Consider the following 12,997-nt stretch of genomic DNA (forward strand, 5'->3'; position numbering starts at 1 on the left):
GACAGCTTGCTGTCTGAGACCCTCTAATGTGGGACAGGTTTGCTGTGCCACACTCAGCTCTTCCCTGGCAGGCCCCCCTCCACCCAAAAGCTCAGCAGTGTCTGCTGCCAGCTCATCTGGTGAAGGTTCTGCACAGGGAGGAAATTCTTGTTCCTCAGAAGGAGAATCATCTGTAGAGGGAGGGATAGTGGGTAGGGATTTACCCTTGCTACCCCTAGCTTTAGGGAGCACTTGGTCCATTGTTCCAGGATCCAAGTCATCCTGTCCTTTTTGCTTTTTGGCCTGAGCCCTTGTCAAAGCACAAATATGCCCAGGAAGGCCCAGCATTGCTGCATGAGCCTCCAACTCCACTTCTGCCCAAGCTGATGTCTCTAAATCATTTCCTAGTAGACACTCTACAGGTAAATCTGAAGCAACCACAACTTTCTTTGGACCAGTAACCCCCCACCCAGTTGAGATTCACAACAGCCATGGGGTGGCTAAGAGTGTTGTTATGAGCGTCTGTCACTTGGTACTGGTGACCAAGTAGGTGTTGTTCAGGGTGTACCAGTTTCTCTATTACCATGGTAACACTGGCACCTGTGTCCCTGTAGGCCTGAACCTCAACACCATTTATTAGGGGAAGTTGCTTGTACTTATCCATATCAAGTGGACAAGCAACCAAGGTGGCCAAATCAATGGCACCTTCAGAGACTAACACAGCCTCTGTGGTCTCCCTAACAAGACCAACCCCAACTAAATTACCAAATGTGAGCCCAGCTACTCCCTTGGATTGGCTATTAGTAGGTTTGCTCCCACCACCACTGCTATTACTAGGGGCACTAGAGTTGGCAGTAGGGGTTGTGGTAGTGGGAGGTTTGGTGTTTTTCTTTGGACAACTGGCATCAGTTGTCCAATGGCCTTTGACTTTACACAAATAACACCAAGGCTTTTAAACTTGATTTGAAGAGGATTTGGACCCACCACCCCCACCAGAGGATTTTTGTGGGCCTGATGAAGACTCATTTTTAGATTTGTCCCCACCCTTGTCAGAAGACTTACCATCCTTCTTCTTGCCATCCTTGTCACCCCCTGTATGAACTTTTCTGCTCACTCTTGTTCTGACCCATTTGTCTGCCTTCTTTCCCAATTCTTGGGGAGAGGTCAGATCTGAGTCCACTAGATATTGGTGTAACAAGTCAGACACACTGTTATTCAGAATATGCTCTCTCAGAATAAGATTATACAGGCTTTCATAGTCAGAAACTTTACTGCCATGTAACCACCCCTCCAAAGCCTTCACTGAACAGTCAACAAAGTGTATCCAGTCTTGTGAGGACTCTTTTCTGGTGTCTCTGAACTTAATCCTGTATTGTTCAGTGGTTAAGCCAAATCCATCCAAGAGTGCATCCTTCAAAACTGCAAAATTGTTAGCATCACTTTCTCTAACAGTAAGGAGCCTATCCCTACCCTTTCCATTGAAAGATAGCCACAATATAGCAGCCCACTGCCTTTGAGGGACCCCCTGTACTATACAGGCCCTCTCAAGTGCAGCAAACCACTCGTTTATGTCATCCCCCTCCTTGTAAGGGGGAACTATCTTATGCAGATTCCTGGAATCATGCTCTTTAACAGGATTACTATCAGGAATACTGCTGCTGCCACCATGGGGTCAAACCCCAATCTCTGTCTCTCCTTCTCCAGGTCTAGGGTTCCCTGTCTGGAGCCAGCTGTTGCTGTTTAAGCTTCAGTCTGGTCTCTTCCACTCTCAACTTTTTGAGTTCCCTTTCTAACATTTTGTCTTCAGGGTGGGTGGGTTGGGAATGCTTGGACACTGAGGACAAATTGGAAACAACAGAGGGAGATCTGTCCCTAACAGATTGGACTCTAGCAACCTGGCCTCCAGGAACAAAAACATCCCTACTATGATAGGAGCTTCTATTACTACCAGCATTGCTCTGAGGTCTGCTGAGGGGCAGATTTGGAATAGAACCCTCCATACCTCCCTCAAGGGGTTCCCCTGACTCAGAATGGGAGCTATCTACTAACTTCTCAGTTGAAGTGCCTGCTAGGGACTTATCATTCTCAATGAGCATGTTATATAGAAATTCTCTTGAAGGGTTCTTTCCTATCACTAAACCTCTATCAATGCAGAGACTCCTTAGGCTCTTGAAGTTTAAATTGTCATAAGTAGTATTGACCAATTTAAGAGCAGTTCCTACATCAGACATGATAGAAGAAGGTTTAGAGACAGTGAGAAGAGAGAAAAAGTTTCAGGACTTTTTAAAGAACAGAAAAAAAAACTTTTTCAAACTTTTTGGAAACTTTTAGAAGTTTAGGAGTACTTTTCAGTACTTAGTAGATAGTGTAAGAGGAGAAAAGCAAAACTTTTTGGTTAGGTGTACATACACTGAACTTGTTTTGTATGTTTTTCTCTTATGAAAAGTACACAATGACAAAGTGGTAAGTAGTTACAAGTACTTATCCCACCGCTGCACAACCAATGTAAGAGGCTGGCCTGGCTTGCAGTGGGTACCAGAGGTACTTACACCTTGTGCCAGGTCCAGTTATCCCTTATTAGTGTAGAAGAGGTGTTTCTAGCAGCTTAGGCTGATAGAAGGTAGCTATGGCAAAGCAGCTTAGGCTGAACTAGGAGGCATGTAAAGCTCCTACTATACCACTAGTGTCATATGCACAATATCATAAGAAAACACAATACACAGATATACTAAAAATAAAGGTACTTTATTTTTATGACAATATGCCAAAAGTATCTCAGTGAGTACCCTCAGTATGAGGATAAGATATATACACAAGATATATGTACACAAACCAAAACTATGCAAGTAATAGAAAAGGAAGTAATGCAAGCAGTGTAAAGTTACAATAGATTGCAATAGGAGCACATAGGTATAGGGGCAACACAAACCATATACTCCAAAAGTGGAATGCGAACCACGAATGGACCCCAAACCTATGTGAGCTTGTAGAGGGTCGCTGGGACTGTAAGAAAACAGTGAGGGTTAGAAAAATAGCCCACCCCAAGACCCTGAAAGGTAGGTGTAAAGTGCACCTACAACCCCCAGAGAGCACAGAAGTCGTGATAGGGGGATTCTGCAAGGAAAACCAACACCAGCAATGCAACAACAGTGGATTTCCGGACCTGAGTACCAGTAAGACAAGGGGACCAAGTCCAAGAGTTGCGACAGTGTCGAGAGTGGGCAGGAGCCCAGGAAATGCCAGCTGAGGGTACAAGGAAGCTGCCACCGGATGGAAGAAGCTTGGTGTTTTGCAAGAACAAAAAGGACTAGGAACTTCCCCTTTGGAGGATGGATGTCCCACGTCGTGAAGATGCTTGCAGAGGTGTTCCCATGCAGAAAGACCGCAAACAAGCGTTGCTAGCTGCAAGGGTCACGGTTAGGGTTTTTGGATGCTGCTGTGGCCCAGGAGGGACTAGGATGTCACCACTTGGAAGAGGAGACAGAGGGGGCGCCCAGCAAGCCTGGGAGTCCTCACAGAAGCAGGCAGCACCCGCAGAAATACCGGAACAGGCACTTGGAAGAGGAGTGAACCGGAGTCCACTCGAAGTCACAAAAGGGAGTCCCACGACGCCAGAGGGCAACTCAGAAGGTTGTGCACTGCAGGTTAGAGTGTCGGGGACCCAGGCTTGGCTGTGCATGAAGGAAATCCTGGAAGAGTGCACAGGAGCCGGAGCAGCTGCAAATCATGCGTTACCCAGCAATGCAGTCTAGCGTGGGAAGGCAAGGACTTACCTCCACCAAACTTGGACTGAAGAGTCACTGGACTGTGGGAGTCACTTGGACAGAGTTGCTGAGTTCCAGGGACCACGCTCGTCGTGCTGAGAGTGGACCCAGAGGACCGGTGATGCAGTCTTTTGTTGCCTGCGGTTGCAGGGGGAAGATTCCGTCGACCCACAGGAGATTTCTTCAGAGCTCCTGGTGCAAGAAGGAGGCAGGCTACCCCCAGAGCATGCACCACCTGGAAACAGTCAAGAAAGCCGGCAGGATGAAGCGATACAAGGTTGCTAGTAGTCGTCTGGCTACTTTGTTGCGGTTTTGCAGGCGTCCTGAGCAGTCAGCAGTCAATCCTCTGGCAGAAGGTGAAGAGGGAGATGCAGAGGAACTCTGGTGAGCTCTTGCATTCATTATCTGAAGAATTCCCCAAAGCAGAGACCCTAAATAGCCAGAAAAGGAGGTTTGGCTACCTAGGAAGGAGGAATGGCTACTAACAGAGGTAAGAGCCTATCAGAAGGACTCTCTGACGTCACCTGCTGGCCCTGGCCACTCAGAGCAGCCCAGTGTGCCAGCAACACCTCTGAATCCAAGATGGCAGAGGTCTGGGGCACACTGGAAGAGCTCTGGGCACCTCCCCTGGGAGGTGCAGGTCAGGGGAGTGGTCACTCCCCTTTCCTTTGTCCAGTTTCACGCCAGAGCAGGGCTGGGGGATCCCTGAACCCGTGTAGACTGGCTTATGCAGAGATGGGCACCATCTGTGCCCATCAAAGCATTTCCAGAGGCTGGGGGAGGCTACTCCTCCCCAGCCCTGACACCTATTTCCAAAGGGAGAGGGTGTTACACCCTCTCTCAGAGGAAGTCCTTTGTTCTGCCTTCCTGGGCCAGGGCTGCCTGGACCCCAGGAGGGCAGAAACCTGTTTGAGGGGTTGGCAGCAGCAGCAGCTGCAGTGGAAACCCCGGAAAGGCAGTTTGGCAGTACCCGGGTTCTGTGCTAGAGACCCGGGGGATCATGGAATTGTCCCCCCAATGGCAGAATGGCATTGGGGTGACAATTCCATGATCTTAGACATGTTACATGGCCATGTTCGGAGTTACCATTGTGACGCTGTACATAGGTAGTGACCTATATACAGTGCACGCGTGTAATGGTGTCCCCGCACTCACAAAGTCCGGGGAATTTGCCCTGAACGATGTGGGGGCACCTTGGCTAGTGCCAGGGTGCCCTCACACTAAGTAACTTTGCACCCAACCTTCACCAGGTGAAGGTTAGACATATAGGTGACTTATAAGTTACTTAAGTGCAGTGGTAAATGGCTGTGAAATAACGTGGACGTTATTTCACTCAGGCTGCACTGGCAGGCCTGTGTAAGAATTGTCAGATCTCCCTATGGGTGGCAAAAGAAATGCTGCAGTCCATAGGGATCTCCTGAAACCCCAATACCCTGGGTACCTCAGTACCATATACTAGGGAATTATATGGGTGTACCAGTATGCCAATGTGAATTGGTGAAATTGGTCACTAGCCTGTTAGTGACAATTTGGAAAGCAGAGAGAGCATAACCACTGAGGTTCTGGTTAGCAGAGCCTCAGTGAGACAGATAGTCATCACACAGGGAACACATACAGGGCACATACTTATGAGCACTGGGGCCCTGCCTGGCAGGTTCCTAGTGACACATAGACTAAAACAACATATATACAGTGAAATATGCAGGTAACATGCCAGGCAAGATGGTACTTTCCTACACCTATACCTATCTCTACCTACACCTACCTCTACCTACACCTACCTCTACCTACACTTATCACTACTTCTACCTACACCTTCTATTTACACCTACCTCCACCTACCTACACCTACCTCTAACTCCACCTCTACCTACACCTACCTCTGCCTTCACCTACACCTGACTCTACCTACACCTAACTCCACCTCTAACTACTTCTACCTATACCTACCTCTACCTCTAGCTACACTTGCACTTACCTCTACCTACCTCTACCTACCTCTCTCTACCTACACCAACCTCTACCTCTACCTACACCTACCTTTACCTACACCTACTTCTTCCTCTACCCACACCTACCTCTACCTCCACCTTAACCTACCTCTACGTACACCTAACTTGGCCTACACCTACACCCACCTCTATTTCCACCTCTACCTACACATACTTACACCTACCTCTGCCTACCTCTACCTACACCTACCTCTACCTCTACCTACACCTATCTATACCTATCTACACCTACATCTACCAACAATTACCTCTACCATTACCTACACCTACCTCTACATTCACCTACATCTACACCTACCTACACCTATCTCTATCTACATATACACCTATCACTACCTGTACCTACACCTACCTCGACCTTAACCTACGCTTAACTCTACCTACACCTACCTCTACCTATACCTACCTACACCTATACCTACCTCTATACACCAACACCTATGTCTACCTATACCTACCTTTACCTACACATACCTCTACCTACACCTACCTCTACCTCCACATACCTCTACCTACACCTACACCTACCTCTACCTACCTTTACCTGTACTACACCTACCTCCACCTATATCTACCTCTATCTTCACCTACCTCTACCTACACCTACCTGTACCTGCACCTGTCTCTACCTCTACATACACCAACATCTAACTGCACCTACCTCTGCCTACACCACCTCTGCCTACTCCTACCTATAATTCTACCTACACCTAGCTTTACCTCCACCTACCTTCAGCTACATCTACCTCTACCTCCACCTACCTCTACCTCCATCTTCCTGTACCTACCTCCACTAACCTCTACCTACACATACCTCTACCTACACCTACCTCTACTTCTACCTACCTCCACCAACCTCTACCTACACATACCTCTACCTACACCTACCTCTACTTCTACCTACATCTACCTCCATCTACCTACACCTACCTCTACATCTACCTACACCTACCTCTACCTACAACTACTTCAACCTACCTCTGCATACACCTACCTCTACCTACACCTACATCTACCTACATATACACCTACCAGTACCTGTACCTACACCTACCTTGACCTGCACCTACGTTTACCTCTACCTACACCTGCCTCTACCTCCACCTACCTCCACTTATACCTACCTCTATCTCTATACATCTACACAAACGTCTACCTACACCTACCTCTACCTCCACATACCTCTACCTACACCTACCTCTACCTACACCAACCTATACCAACATCTAACTGCACCTACCTCTACCTACTCGTACCTCTACCTACTCCTACTGTTGTACAGCCATTTTAGTTATAGCTTCATACACGTTATTTTAGCAAACTAAGGCTGCCGCGGTGCACTTTAACCCAAATATATTTTATTCAGCTTCATTTTATTATTTTAACAATAGCCACATTTGACGTCTGTTTTATTTTCTCTATCTAGCTGTTCTTTGCTTAGGCCAGGACTGCGTTCTTAAAGAAGTCATTTCTTTCATTCTGTGCTTTTCTCAAGGCTGCAATAAAGATAGGTTGCTGGCAAAAGTGGTACGCTTTGTCTCTAATGTTCACAGAAACATACACACTCTTACGTGGGGATCCTTTCTTGGAACATCAGCTGTTATTATAAAAATACTACTTTGACCCATGTACATTAGAGGGAGATTCCAGCCAGATGACCATGACTGTATGCTGATTGTTGAGTGCTTCACTGCAGCTGCTTATGTAGACTACTGGCCTCTTGCTCAGGTATGAGGGATGATGTCTTCCCAGGGGAACCTGAAGGGCAGAATTAAAGCTTAACATGCTGTGCTCTAACATAGCCTAGGTAGGAGTTATTTTTAGCGATCTTAGTGACAATATGATAGCTTTATTTTTATGTTTCACTCTCCTTGTTAAAATTGTAATCCTGTCAGGCTTCATTGTCCTAGTTATTGCAATTCAGGCTTTATTATCTAAAATGCAGTTACTTCAAAAAAAACTTTATTGTACTATACTCTGCCACTGTTTACCCTTGCATACATGAGACTAATGTAACTGAGAGAAACAGATGAGATCTGAGTGGCCATGATTTCCCTGAAGAGTCAATTGTGTCATGCGCTCGGTTGCCTAATCATCCCTGCTCTTGGGTGGCGATGAGGCACTGCTAGTTAGCCGGAGTAAACCCCAGATTAGGCTGACAGTTGTCACCTGTAGTGGGTTCAGACTCAGTCCCCCACAGTGCAAGTGATTCTGCCGCCCAAATCCAGTAGTCTCATTAGGATAATGAGAGCCTACGTGACACTGCCCTTACCTACACCTACCTTCACCTACATCTACCTCTATCTACACCTACCTCTACCTACACCTACCTCTACCTACACTTCTACCTACACCTACCCCTACCTACATTTACCTCTACCTACACCTACCTTCCCCAATACCTACCTCTCCCTCTATACACCTACACCTACCTCTACCTATACCTCTATCTGCCTCTACTTAAACCTACCTACACCTACCTCTACCTCCACCTACCTTTACCTCCACCTACCTCCACCTACACATACCTCTACCTACACCTGTCTCTACTTCTACCTCCCTCTACCTACACATGCCTCTACCTACACCTAGCTACACCTACCTCTACCTCTATCTACAACTACCTCTACTGCCACCTACCTCTACATACATCTACCTCTACTTCTACATACACTTGCCTCAACCTACGTCTTACTACACCAACATCTAACCACACCTACCTCTACCTACACTTACCTCTACCTACTCCTACCTCTACCTACCCTTACCTACACCTACCTTCACCTACATCTACCTCTACCTCTACTTGCACCTACCTCTACTTGCACCTACCTCTACCTGCACCAACCTACAACTACCACTACCTATACCTACCTCTTCCAACCTCAACCTACACCTACTTCTACCGACCTCCCTCTAACTACCACTACCTCTGCCTATACCTACCTCTACCTACACCTACACCTACCTCTACCTACACCTACCTCTACCTAAACCTAGCTCTACATACATCTACCTCAACCTACCTCTGCCTACACCTACATCTACCAACACCTACCTCTACCTACTCCTACCTCCACCTCCACCTACTTCTACCTTCACCTACACCTGCCTAATCTATACCTACATCTACCTTCACCTACATCTTCCTCTACCTCTAACTCTACCTACATCTACCTCTACCTGCAACTACTTCTTCCTCTATGTACACCTACCCCTAACTACAGCTACCTCAACCTCTATCTCCACTTACCTCTACCTTCACATACATCCACCTCTACATACACCTACCTCTTCCTACACCTACCTGTACCTACACTGACCTCTGCCTACGCCTACCTCTACCTGTACCTACACTTACCTCTACCTACACCTATTTCTACCTACCTCTACATACACCTACACTTACCTCTGCCTACACCTACCTCAACCTACCTCTACACCTATCCTACCTACCTCTCTCTCTCTCTCTCTCGTGTCCAGGTGCGTATTGAGGGGGCCCTTAATGCATATTAGTAGTATAAAGTACTACAATACTGGGAGCCACATATTGAGGGCACTTAAAGCATATCGGCATTACAGGGAGCTGGTTCTCTGTCTTCTTCACATCCTGCCTATAGGTTTCTCCATTGTTTCTTCATTCTACGTAACTGGGATACAAATATTACAAAAATGTCATAATAATGTTTGTTCCAAAATGTGATAAACCATTAATTGTTTATGAAATTTAAAATAAAAATTATTATAACATTTTTCTAATATTTTACTATCCACTTAGATAGAAATAAAAAAACAAAGGCAGAACCTATTGACTTTGCCAATGCTTATTAATACACATGTTACCTCTAAGGTAGGCCCTGGACAGCCCAGAGGGCAAGGTGAAATATATTTAAAAGTAGGACATGTACTTTTTAGTTTTACGTGTCCTGAAAAACTCTTAAATTATTTTTTCATTTCAGCAAGGCCTAGCTCTCCCATAGGATAACATTCTTGTTGCCTTATTACATTTTATACGTGTACATCCCAAATGGGAAGAGATAACCCTTCAAGTTTGGTGTCTCTGTAATCACAATTTAAAACATATGTTGAAGTTGGATTTTAAATTGCAATTTTAAAAATGACACTTTTAGAAGGTTGGCATCTTCTTGCTTTAGCCATTTGCTGCCTCCAGCCTGCCTTTGGTCACATGAATGGGCTTTGTGTATTCCTCCTAGATATCCACACACAATGGGAGCTTACTTGTGACTTGACAGGCCATCTAGGGCAGGATGTGAGGGAGGGGATAGACACTGCCTCACTTACATCTGAATAGGCTGCATCCTGTTCAAATACAAATGGCCTAAAAACCCTGTATTGTCAATCCAGCCAGCCAGCTTAAAGCCAGGGCAAGGGAGACAGGGAATTCCTTGCAATTCAAAGCCACTGTGTGGATGTTTCTCTCACCTTCCATAACCATGGCACCAGGGTATAAAAGATGGCCCTCAGACATTACCACTTCAGTACACTTCTGGATCTGTGGATAATATGCCAGTAAGAGGGACTGCTGTGCTGCTGAAGGACTACCGATCTGCTGAACTGCACTCTGCTGGACTCCTGCTTTGGTATGCTGCCTGCCGCCCTCTTACCTCAATGAGAAGGACTGGGCCTGCATCTCTTGAACCCAGAACCCAGAGTGAGTCCAAGGGCTAGTTGGATGGTCTCCTGATCTAAACCCTCAGTGACATAAAAGGCTTCCAACCTCTTGGCACCTGCACTAAACTCTGTAATGTGTGGGTCTGCCCTGCCAAGTGGTAACACAATAGTCCTGGACTCTGGGAAGTGGGTCTATGGTGCTTGCCAGTGGAACAGATGCATCCTCTCTGCTGAGCGACGCACTCCCTTGCAGAACTAATGCACCTCCTTAGCTGAGCAGTACTGCCCGAACAGAACCAATGCATCACTACATCTGCGTGATTTAGGCTCATCACAAAGACCAGAATCGCCCACCACAGGCACATTCATAGCCCAGGTTCTTACATCCCTCGTCGACAGTAGCCTCGATGACGGCGCAGAACTCCACATCATAGCCTTGCAGCTCCTCAGAACCGATACATCACCAGCTACGTGTCACATCCTCGATCCTGGACTTCGTATGCAATCCCTGTTGACAGGATACTCGACAACGACGGAACAGTGTCTCACCGCATATTGGAACCACACAACGCTTTGGCAGTGCAGCGCATTTTCGACACAAATCCATGCAATACTCCACAACCAGGTATTCTGTTCAGCGGGCCTAACTGGGTCCCTGCAGCATCCCACACTCCATCGCAGACGGCCTGAATTTGTGACCTTGTCCTGTTCCAGCGCAACCAGATTTTCCCAGTAGCGCTTTGTGCTTTTTGGTGCTATTTTTACTTAAAATTTTAAAATTCAATATTTGTGATTCTACTAAATTAGATTTTTGTCATTTTGGTCCTGTTTCATTTATTAAATTGGGATCTATTTTCCTAACGCTCTTTTGGGCTCCTTTTGTGTGTTTTCCCTGTGTTACTGTTTGAGGTGTTGCGCAAATACTTTAAACACTGTAAGTTAACCGTGAAGGGGATGGGAGAACACTGCCTCAGATCACAGCACAGTTCAACATTTTGTATTGTGGTAAATACAGTACGAAGTTTGCGCTTACTTGAATATTAGCTGTAGTTTTCCATCAGAGTTGGTGCAAGAAGTGCTGTACATTTCTAAACACATGTTTCTGGATTTCATCAGCACAGATCAGAAAAAATATTTCATCATGGGTTGCTAAGAATGCTGCCACAGACCTCTCAGGTCCCAGTACCTCTCACTGGCATACAGGTGCACTCCTAAAGCTCGTCAGCTTGTTGGCTCAAGGGAGCCTTTTTAAACAGAAACGTGATGGGAGCACACTGCCTCACATCACAGCACAGTTCGGCACTCTGCATTGTGGTAAATGAAGAACAAAGTTTGAGCTTACTTGAATAGTAGCTGTAGTTTTTCACCAGAGTTGGTGCAGGTAGTGCTGTACATCTCTAGACACGTTTCAAGATTTTATCCTTCATCAGTAGAAATCTCTTACACCTGACAGTTCTTGGCGTGGTTTCCCCAGTCTTTTTGGCTTCTGGCCGCCTGTTTTTGATCCTGTGCTGAGTTTTGTTTTTGCTGGCTTTAGGACTCTGGGCACTATACCACTACTGATGAGTGCTAAAGGCTTTGGGACTCTGGGCACCTTACCACTGCTGGCCAGTGCTAACGTGTAAGTGCTCCCCGTTCAAAGTGGTAGTGGTAATTGGTTTACCCATGATTGGCATATATGGTTTACCAGTAAGTCCCTTCTAAAGTGCACTAGGTGTGCTTAGGGCCTGTAAATCAAATGCAACCAGTGGGCCTGCAGCACTGACTGTGCCACTCACACGAGTAGCCCTGTAAACATGTCTCAGAACTGCCACTGCAATGACTGTGTGTGCAATTTTAAACTGCCAGTTCGACCTGTCAAGTGCACCCACTTGCCAGGCCCAAACCTTCCCTTTTACTACAGGTATCTCACTCCTAAGATAGGCCCAAGGCAGCCCTTAGGCAGGTACAGTGTATTTAAAAGGTCGGACATGTACTGGTGTGTTTTACATGTCCTCATAGTGAAATACTGTCAAATTAAATTTTCACTTTTGCAAGGCCTATCTCTCACATAGGGTAACACGGGGATTGCCTTGAAATAGCTTTTAAGTGTAAATTCCCATTGAGAGCAGATAGAGATTTGGAGTTTGGGGTCTCTGAACTCACAATTTTAAATTACCTCTTTTGGTGAAGTTGGTTTTTAAATTATAATTTTCTTGCTTAACCATTCTGTGCCTCTGCCAGGCTGTGGAATACACGTCTGGGTCAGGATGACAGTTGGGCTGTTTGTGAATTCACTCTAGACAGTCACACAAAGAGAGCTAAGGTGTGCCGTGCATATCCTGATGGGTCTTCTTGGGCTAGAGAGGTGGGAGGAACTGACACTTTCACCAGAATAGGACTGTGCTTATCCTTACACAAAGCAGTCTCCAACCCCCTGGATTGTGTCTGTGGCCATGACAGGAAAGGCAGGGTCTTCTGCACTACAAAGACTGACCTTTGAAGTTTGCCTACTTAAAAGGCAGAATTGAGTATAAGTATTGGGCCTCTGAGACAACAACTTCAGAACGCATCTGGACTGAGGATATTCTGCAAGGACAAGAAGAAGATCTGGATGCCGTTGGAGGGACT

Source organism: Pleurodeles waltl, chromosome 3_1 (assembly GCF_031143425.1).
Source record: "Pleurodeles waltl isolate 20211129_DDA chromosome 3_1, aPleWal1.hap1.20221129, whole genome shotgun sequence".
Taxonomy (NCBI): Eukaryota; Metazoa; Chordata; class Amphibia; order Caudata; family Salamandridae; genus Pleurodeles; species Pleurodeles waltl.